This window comes from Trachypithecus francoisi, unplaced genomic scaffold, assembly GCF_009764315.1.
Source record: "Trachypithecus francoisi isolate TF-2019V2 unplaced genomic scaffold, Tfra_2.0 Lachesis_group8, whole genome shotgun sequence".
Classification (NCBI taxonomy): domain Eukaryota; kingdom Metazoa; phylum Chordata; class Mammalia; order Primates; family Cercopithecidae; genus Trachypithecus; species Trachypithecus francoisi.
The window spans coordinates 47,875,736-47,884,807 of NW_022681473.1; positions in this window are offsets into that span (position 1 = coordinate 47,875,736).

Genomic DNA, 9,072 nt, shown 5'->3' on the forward strand with positions numbered 1-9,072 from the left:
ACTCCTGACCTCATATGATATGCCTGTCTCGGCCTCCCGAAGTGCTGGGATTACAGGTGTGAGCTACTGCGGCTGACCACATCGCAGATATTTCTATGTCATATTATTGCAGTTAAAAATATCTTGAAATATCATTTGTGTTCATATTGCTATGAAATTATGGTAGTCATTAGACTGCCATTAGATCTTTTTATTTCATCAATAAAGAAGCATGTATATTTTATCCCATATGCTGATTTAATATTTTGAGAACTGTATTTCACTATAATAGGTTTCCAATTCTATTGTAGCTTTGTATGTAAAAACATTATTCTGAGTAGGGGGTCTATAGACTCCCTGACTGCCAAAAGGGTCCATGGCATAAAAAAGGAAAACCTCTGGGATTTGGACTTGATTGGATTTGACACTTACCTCTACAACCCCATGTATTTTTCCTTATTTACTCTCCTCTGTAGTCTCAAAGGACAAACATTCAGACCCACTGACATGCATTCCCCAAGGCAGCATGGTAAGATGATTAAAAGCTCAGACACTGGAGTCAGCCTGCCCTATTCTACCACTCATTAATCATGTGACCCAGGCAAGTTACTTAACCTCTCTGTGCCTCATCTTTTAAGGGGGAATTATAATTGTCCCTCATAAGGTTGTTCTGAAGGTTAAATGAGTTAATCTATTAAATGTTGGTTGGCCACAGGGGCTCATGTCTATAATCCCAGCACTTTGGGAGGCTGAGGTGGGTGGATCACTTGAGTCCAGGAGTTCAGGACTGGGCAACATGGCAAAACTCTGTCTCTACAAAAAAATACAAAAATTAGCTGGGTGTGGTGGTGTGCACCTGTAGTCACAGATACTTGGGAGGCTGAGGTGGGAGGATTACTTGAGCCTGGGGAGGTCAAGGCTGCAGTGAGCTGTGATCATGCCATTGTACTTTAGCCTGGGGAACAGACTGAGACCTTGTCTGAAAATAAAATAAAATAAAATAAAATAAAATAAAATAAAATAAGATAAAATAAAATAAAATATCTAGTACCTAGCAAGCTCTCAGCAAATGTTAGCTGCTCTTCCAAGTACCTATCACCTGTTTCTTTATGATATTTCTTGGGAGGGGAAGAGGAGAGGAGAGAAAAGAGTAGGTTGGCTATTCCTCTTGTGAGTCACAGTCTACACATCATACTTTTATGGTGCACAAAATAGACATCCTTTTTAAAAGCACATCAAAGAAACAGTTAATAGTTCTTTGAAATTTTTCTAACTTAATTTTAGGTTTTATACAGTAACAATTGAATTTTTAAAAAATGATTCAGTGCAATACAAATGCTCCTCACCACTGGTTTACAAAGCAGGGCTTCCACTGAAATATTAGTCTTTCATAATTAATGCTCAGGCCAGATGCAGTGGCTCATGTTTCTAATCCCAACACTTTGTTGAGGCCAAGTGGGGAGGACTTCTTGAGCCCAGAGGTTCGAGACCAGCCTGGGCAATATGGCTAGACCCTGTCTCTAAAAAAATTATGTTAATTAGTCCAGTGTGGTGGAGTGCACCCATAGTCCCAGCTACTCAAGAGGCTGAGATGGGAGGATTGCTTGAGTCCAGGAAGTTGAGGCTGCAGTTGAGATGTGATCATACCACTGCACTCCAGCCTAGGTGACAGACTGAGATCCTGTCTCAAAAAAAAAAAAAAAAATCATGTGAATTTCTATACAAGAGGTGAGTCTTGGTTATGTTGTTTTAATTGAAGGGGAAAAGGTATTAAATACAAACGGAAGTAATTTCATTCAGTCACTTAACAATTATTAGGTTCTCTGAGCCAAGCACTGCTCTAGATGCAAAGGAATTAATGGTGAACAAGACAAAGTCCCTGCTGTCATTGAGTTTACATTGTAGTGTGGGAAAACAAACAGCTAAAATAAATAAGAAAAGTATCAGGAGGTAGTCAGTGCTTCACAGAGCATTAAAATAAAGTCATGCTATATATATAGGGACTAGGTGAGTATTTTAGACTGGGCGGTCAGAGTTCTCAGGAGGTAACATTTAACCAGAGATATGAAGGACAAAAAGGAGCCAGTCACACTCAAAGGGACAGCATTTCAGGCAAGGGAATAGCTAGTGCAGTCATTAGAGCAGGAGTGAGCTTGCATATTCTTGGCTGTTTAGGAATAGAAAGAAGGCTGCTGTTGCTGGAACACAGCGGTCAAGGGGCAGAGTGATACAGGAGAGGTAAACTGGATCAGGTCTGCAAGGCTTTGGAAGCAAAGGGAAGGTTTATTCTAGGTGCAATGGAAAGCTACTAGAGAGTTCAACCAGTTGGTGAGGTGATCTGATTTACCTTTTATTACCTTTATTTTGTAAGAGACATGGTTTCCCTTTGTTGCCCAGGCTGGAGTGCAGTGGTCCAATCATAGCTCACTGCAGCCTCAAACTCATGAGTGCAAGGAATCCTCCTTCCTCACTCTTCTGTGGAGCTGGGAATATGGGAGTGCATCACCATGCCCAGCTATTTAAAAAATTTTTTAGAGATGAGAATCACTGTGTTGCCCAGGCTAGTCTCAAACTCCTGGGCTCAGGCAATCGTCCCACCTCAACCTTCTTAGCAGCTGTGATTTACAGGTGATTTATCATTTCATTTTATTTATAGACAGGGTCTCACTCTTGTCACCCAGGCTGGAGTGCAGTGGTGCGATCATAGCTCACTGTAGGTTCGAACTTCTGGGCTCAAGTGATCCTTCTGCCTCACCCTTCTGAGTAGCTGGGACTACAGGCATGCACCACCACACCTGGATAATTATTTTATTTTTTGTAGAGATGGGGTCTTGTTTCGTTGCCGAGGCTGGTCTCAAACCCCTGGCCTCAAGTGATCATCCTGCCTCTACCTCCCCAAGTGTTAGAGTTGCAGGCATGAGCCACCCACCCAGTGATTTACCATTTCAAATCACGCCAAGAATTGCATGGAGTACAAACTTAAGGGGTTAAGACTGAATGCAGGAACACCAGTTAGATGGTGGCTTAGACTAGGATTACAGCAGTGACATGGCAAGAAGGGTCAGGTTTGGCTTTAGGATGTATTTTGGAGATAGAGCCAGTAGGAACTATTAACTGGGATATGGGAGAATAAGAGGAATCAAGGATGACTCCTGACCCTCTGGCCTATGTAACTGGGCTGATGGTGCCAATTATTTAGGTGGGTAAATCTTGGGGGCAATGAGGGGATGTGCAAGTAGGGAACAGATATAGGGTGATAAATAGAGAATTCTCAATTTGTGCTTGTTTGGGTGAGGGAGAAGGGACAAGATGGAGGAAGGTAAACAAGAAGGCACCGCCCCTGTTGCTTCCGGGTTCTTCCTCACCAACTTTCCTGCGCGTGGGAAAATGCAGCCTGCGCCCGGGAGATGCAGATCAACCGAGCATGTGCCAGGTGACGTCAATCCGAAGAGATAGAAACTTACCCGGCCACGCCTATGGAGATGCCCCTATCACGCCCTTATCCCACCCACTGCCCTCCCCCTTCCAGTACCAATGCATAAAAGTCAGCTGTTGGCAGGAGCCGGCATGACTTCTTAGGCCCCTGCATTTGTGGACCGGGAAACCTCACCCGAGAGCCCGAGCACGACTTCCCTGGCCCCATATCTGAGGACCAGAGAACCTCGCCCGAGAGTGTGTGCATATTTGCAATAAAGGGCTGCTGCTTTCTTATGTATTTTGACCTCATGTTTAATTACTTAGCTCTCCTAAATTAAGTTACGTTAAATTAAATTAAGACAGTGCTTGGCCGGGCACGGTGGCTCAAGCCTGTAATCCCAGCACTTTGGGAGGCCAAGACGGGCGGATCATGAGGTCAGGAGTTCGAGACCATCCTGGCTAACACGGTGAAACCCTGTCTCTACTAAAAAATACAAAAAAAGCTAGCCGGGCGAGGTGGCTGGCGCCTGTAGTCCCAGCTACTTGGGAGGCTGAGGCAGGAGAAACGCGTAAACCCGGGAGGCGGAGCTTGCAGTGAGCTGAGATCCGGCCACTGCACTCCAGCCCGGGCGACAGAGCGAGACTCTGTCTCAAAAAAAAAAAAAAAAAAAAAAAAAGACAGTGCTCATTTTAATTTTGACTTGCTTATCAAACATCCAAATGAGGTAGACAGTTACAAAAATCTAGAGTTCAGAGGACAAGTCAGGGGCTGGAGATAAAAATTTCAGAATGATTGACCTAGGAATGGTACTTAAAACCATGGATCTTGGTGAACTCACCTAGTTGAACCATAAAATCAAAGAACTAAAAAAAAAAAAAAAAAAAAAGAGGCCAGGCATGGGGGCTCATGCCTGTAATCCTAGCACTTTGGGGGGCCAAGGCAGGTGGATCACCTTTGGTCAGGAGCTCAAAACCAGCCTGGCCAACATGGTGAAACCCTGTCTCTACTAAAAATACAAAAATTAGCCAAGTGTAGTGGCACACGCCTATAATCCCAGCTGCTCGGGAGGCTGAGGAAGGAGAATCGCTTGAACCCAAGAGGTAGAGGTTGCAGTGAGCCGAGATCAGGCCACTGCACTCCAGCCTGCGCGATGGGAGTGAGACTCCATCTCAAAAAACAAAAAAGCTGAAGATGAAGTATTAGAGCTCTCCTACCTTTGGAAGTCTGATAGAAGGGAAGGAGCTGATAAGAGACTATGAGGTAAGCAGGGAGGTAGAAGGAAAACTAGGGGGATCTGGTGTCATAAAAGCCTAGAGAATAAAGTGCTTCCAGGAAGGAATGGTCACTACAGTCAAACACTGCTGAGTGGTCTGGAAAGATGGGGACAGAGCTTGACCGGACTTGGGCAAGATGTGGGTCACTAGTGACTTGATAAGAGACATTTCAGTATACAGAGGATATAAAATCATAATAGAGTAAGAAAGTAGGGTCAGCAAGTATAGGTAGTTCTTCTGAGTTTCATTATAATAGGAAGCAGGGAAGAAGGCAGAAACTGGAGAAGATGTAAGGTTAAGGGAGACAGGGAAGTTATGTGTGTAAGTGTTAAAGGGGGAGAGACCGGATGGGGAGGTTTCAAGAAGAGAAAACATAGACATCAACTTTATTTTTTTAAAAGATTTATTTTAAGTGATATTTTCACTGTGTACAGAATTTCAAGGTTGGCATTCGTTTTCTTTTAGTACACTTGATCATTGAACAATGAGGACATTAGGAGAACTGACCCCTACACAATTGAAAATCTGTGTGTACCTTTTGGCTCCCTTAAATTTTTTTTCTTTTTTTTTTTTTTTTGAGACAGAGTCTCGCTCTGTCACCCAGGCTGTAGTGCAATGGCGTGATCTCAGCTCACTGCAATCTCTGCCTCCCAGGTTTAAGCGATTCTCCTGCCTCAGCCTCCCGAGTAGCTGGGACTACAGGCATGCACCCCCATACCCAGCTAATTTTTGTATTGTTAGTAGAGACGGGGTTTCACCATGTTGGTCAGGCTAGTCTCGAACTCCTGACCTTGTGATCTGCCTACATCGGCCTCCCAAAGTGCTGTGATTACAGGTGTGAGCCACCGTGCCCAGCCAACATCAACTTTAAAAACATAGACATAAACTTTAGTTTTATGCAGACTAAATATACTTCATACCAAAATTACCAAGCTCTCTTATGCTTCTTTTTTTTATTTTACTTTAAGTTCTGGGATACATATGCAGAATGTGCAGGTTTGTTACATAGGTATACACTTGCCATGATGGTTTGCTGCACCTACTTCTTTTTTAACTTGAAAGTAATACATGCCCATGGTAACAAAGTCAACCTGTACAACAGGAGTATATAGTAAAAAGGCTCCCTCCTATTGCTGACCCTCAGGCTCCCAGTTCCTCTTTATATACGTAGCCACTATTGCCAGTTTCTTGTGTATCTTTCCAGAGATATCCTATGCTATTACAACACATTCCATTTTTTAACATAAATACTGGCATGCCATAGATTACTTGGCAACTTGCCTTTTTCCCTTAATAAAATATATTGGAGATTATTCCATATTGGAAAATTTTCTTATCAGTACCTCTTTTTAACAGCTGCATAGTATTCCATTTTATGATATACCATAACCTATTTACCCATTCCCTACTGATGGGCATTTAGTTGTTTTCACTCTTTTCCTATCACATGAGTTTTATGGTGTGGGGACAAGAGTGACTGTATTTTAGATGCTAATCTGCCATGTGACTCCTGACTAACCCCCAATCCAAGAATACCTACCTCCAAGATGTCTAGTTGATTTATTACTCTTTATGTAGAAACACCTATTCACTGCAAGTTTTGTCTTTCCTTCAAAACCACCCCTGATGTCATTGCATAAATCACAAGCTGTCAGATCCATAACCATCTATACATTTCTCCCAGAGCATGTATGATTCAAAATATAACCTCTGGATTAGGGGTTTGTGGTGTGAAGATCTACCTGTCTTGTGGCCACCAAAGACCATACTTTTGTCCGTAAGCTCCCTAATAAAACACTCTATACCGACAAACCAGATTTGTCTCCCTTATTCTTTGGTTTCTTGGTTCCTTTTGTGTCTGTGGGTTGCTTTGCATATATAGCCCTTTCATGGAACATATGGGTGGAATTGTGTACCCTCCCCCCAAACTCATATGATTAATTTCTAACCCTTAATATCTCAGAATGTGATCTCATTTAGACGCAGGGTCTTTACAAAGTAATTGAGATAAAATGACATCATTAGTGGGGGCCCTAATCCAATATGACTAGTCTCCTTAAAGAAGCAGAGATTTGGATAGAGACATTTAAGGAGGGAAGATGATATGAAGACAGGAGACAATGACCATCTACATGTCAAGGAGAGAGACCTGGAACAAATTATTTCCCTGGAAACCCTCAGAAGTTGGGTCCTCTGAAAGAACCAATCTTAGGCCAGGTGCAGTGGCTCACACTGGTAATCCCAGCACTTTGGGAGGCCAAGGCGGGCGGATCATTTAAGGTCAGAAATTTGAGACCAGCCTGGCCAACATATTTAGACCCCATCTCTACTAAAAATATAACAATTAGCTGGGCATGGTGGTGCGCATATAGTCCCAGCTACTTGAGAGGCTGAGGTAGGAGAATCGCTTGAACCCAGGAGACAGAAGTTGCAGGGAGCCGAGATTGTGCCACTGCACTCCAGCCTAGGTGGTAGAGTGAGACTCTGACTCAAAAACAAAAAAAGAAGGAACCAATCCTGTTGGCATTTTGATCTGAGACTTCTAGCCTCCAGCATTTTGAGACAATAAATTTGTTGTTTAAGCCACCCAGTTTGTAGTCCTTTGTTATGACAGCCCTACCAAACTAATATGAAAATGGTGCTTTAATGAATATATTCATATGTATGTATTTTTCAGAAAGATGCAGGTATATTGGTAGAATTCAAAGAAGTAAATGTATCACCTTTCAACCTATGATACTTGACCTCCTCTTCAAATTTGCTCAACTAAATCAATTATATTCCCCAAGCCCCCTCACCTAGTCACGGAATGGCCAACAGCAGACCCTGAACACATTAACTTCTTCCATGCCTCTGTATCTTTGCACACATCCTTTGCTTTTCCTGGAAAGCCCTTTCTCCTGAAATGCTCCTGAAAAACTTGAATACAACTACTCATGTACTGCCTCTTCTGTGGAACCTACTGTGGTAGACAGCCACTAAAATGAACTCCAATGATCCCCACCTCCTGCTATTCACACCTTTGTGTATTCGTCACCTTTGTGTATTTCCCTTTTCTTGAACGTGGACTGAATTTATTGACTCACTTTTTTTTTTTTTTTTTGAGACGGAGTCTCGCTCTGTTGCCCAGGCTGGAGTGCAGTGGCCAGATCTCAGCTCACTGCAAGCTCCACCTCCCAGGTTTACGCCATTCTCCTGCCTCAGCCTCCTGAGTAGCTGGGACTACAGGCGCCCGCCACCTCGCCCGGCTAGTTTTTTGTATTTTTTGTTTAGTAGAGACGGGGTTTCACTGTGTTCGCCAGGACGGTCTCGATCTCCTGACCTCCTGATCTGCCCGTCTCGGCCTCCCAAAGTGCTGGGATTACAAGCTTGAGCCACCGCGCCGGGCCATATTGACTCACTTCTAATAAACAAAGTATGGCAGAAGTGTAAGACCATTTCTGAGATTAGGTTACAAAAAGACTGCAACTTCTTTCCATGGGTGCTTTCTCTCACATACTCTTGGTTCTCTTGAGCTCTTTCTTGGTCACTTACATTGGGGAATGTCAGTTGCCATGTTGAGAGGAAGCCCTGGGGAGAGGGCTGCCTATGTCGGGAGAGATCAAGGCCTTTTAACAACCACATGAGTGAACTTGGAAGTGGATCTCCCCCCATTCAAGCTCTTAGATGGGATTGGCAGCTGACAGCTTGACTGCAACCTCATGGGAAATCTTAAATCAGAAACACCCACCTATGCCATGCCAACATGCCTGTCCCACAGAAACTGTGATCTAGTAAATGTTTATTACTTTAAGCTGCTAAATGTTGGGGTAATTTGATATGCAGCAATAGATAATGAATACATTTTCCATCTTCCCTCTATCTTTTCTCCAATCTTCCAGAGTTATTTGGGCTTACCTCTAGTAGTGCTCATAGCACAATATACTATTTTTATTTCTAAGTTGTTCTCCCCTACCGGACTGTCTCCAAGGCCAGGAACCCTAGCTCAGTCAGCTTCACATTTATGTGTCTTTTTTTTTTTAGATGGAGTTTCACTCTTTTTGCCTAGGCTGGAGTGCAATGGCACGACCTTGGCTCACTGCAACTTCCACCTCCTGGGTTCAAGTGATTTTCCTGCCTCAGCCTCCTGAGTTGCTGGGATTACAGGCATGCACCATCACACCTGGCTAATTTTGTATTTTTAGTAGAAATGGGGTTTTGCCATGTTGGCCAGGCTGGTCTTGAACTCCTGACCTCAGGTGATCCACCCGCCTCAGCCTCCCAAAGTGTTGGGATTACAGGCGTGAGCCACACATTTATTGTGTCTTATCCAAGGTTCAAGCCACTGTCATCACTTCCCTACACAGTTGCAATAAACTCCAGACTGGGCTACCCAAATCCCCTAGACCCTTCTAGTCCTTT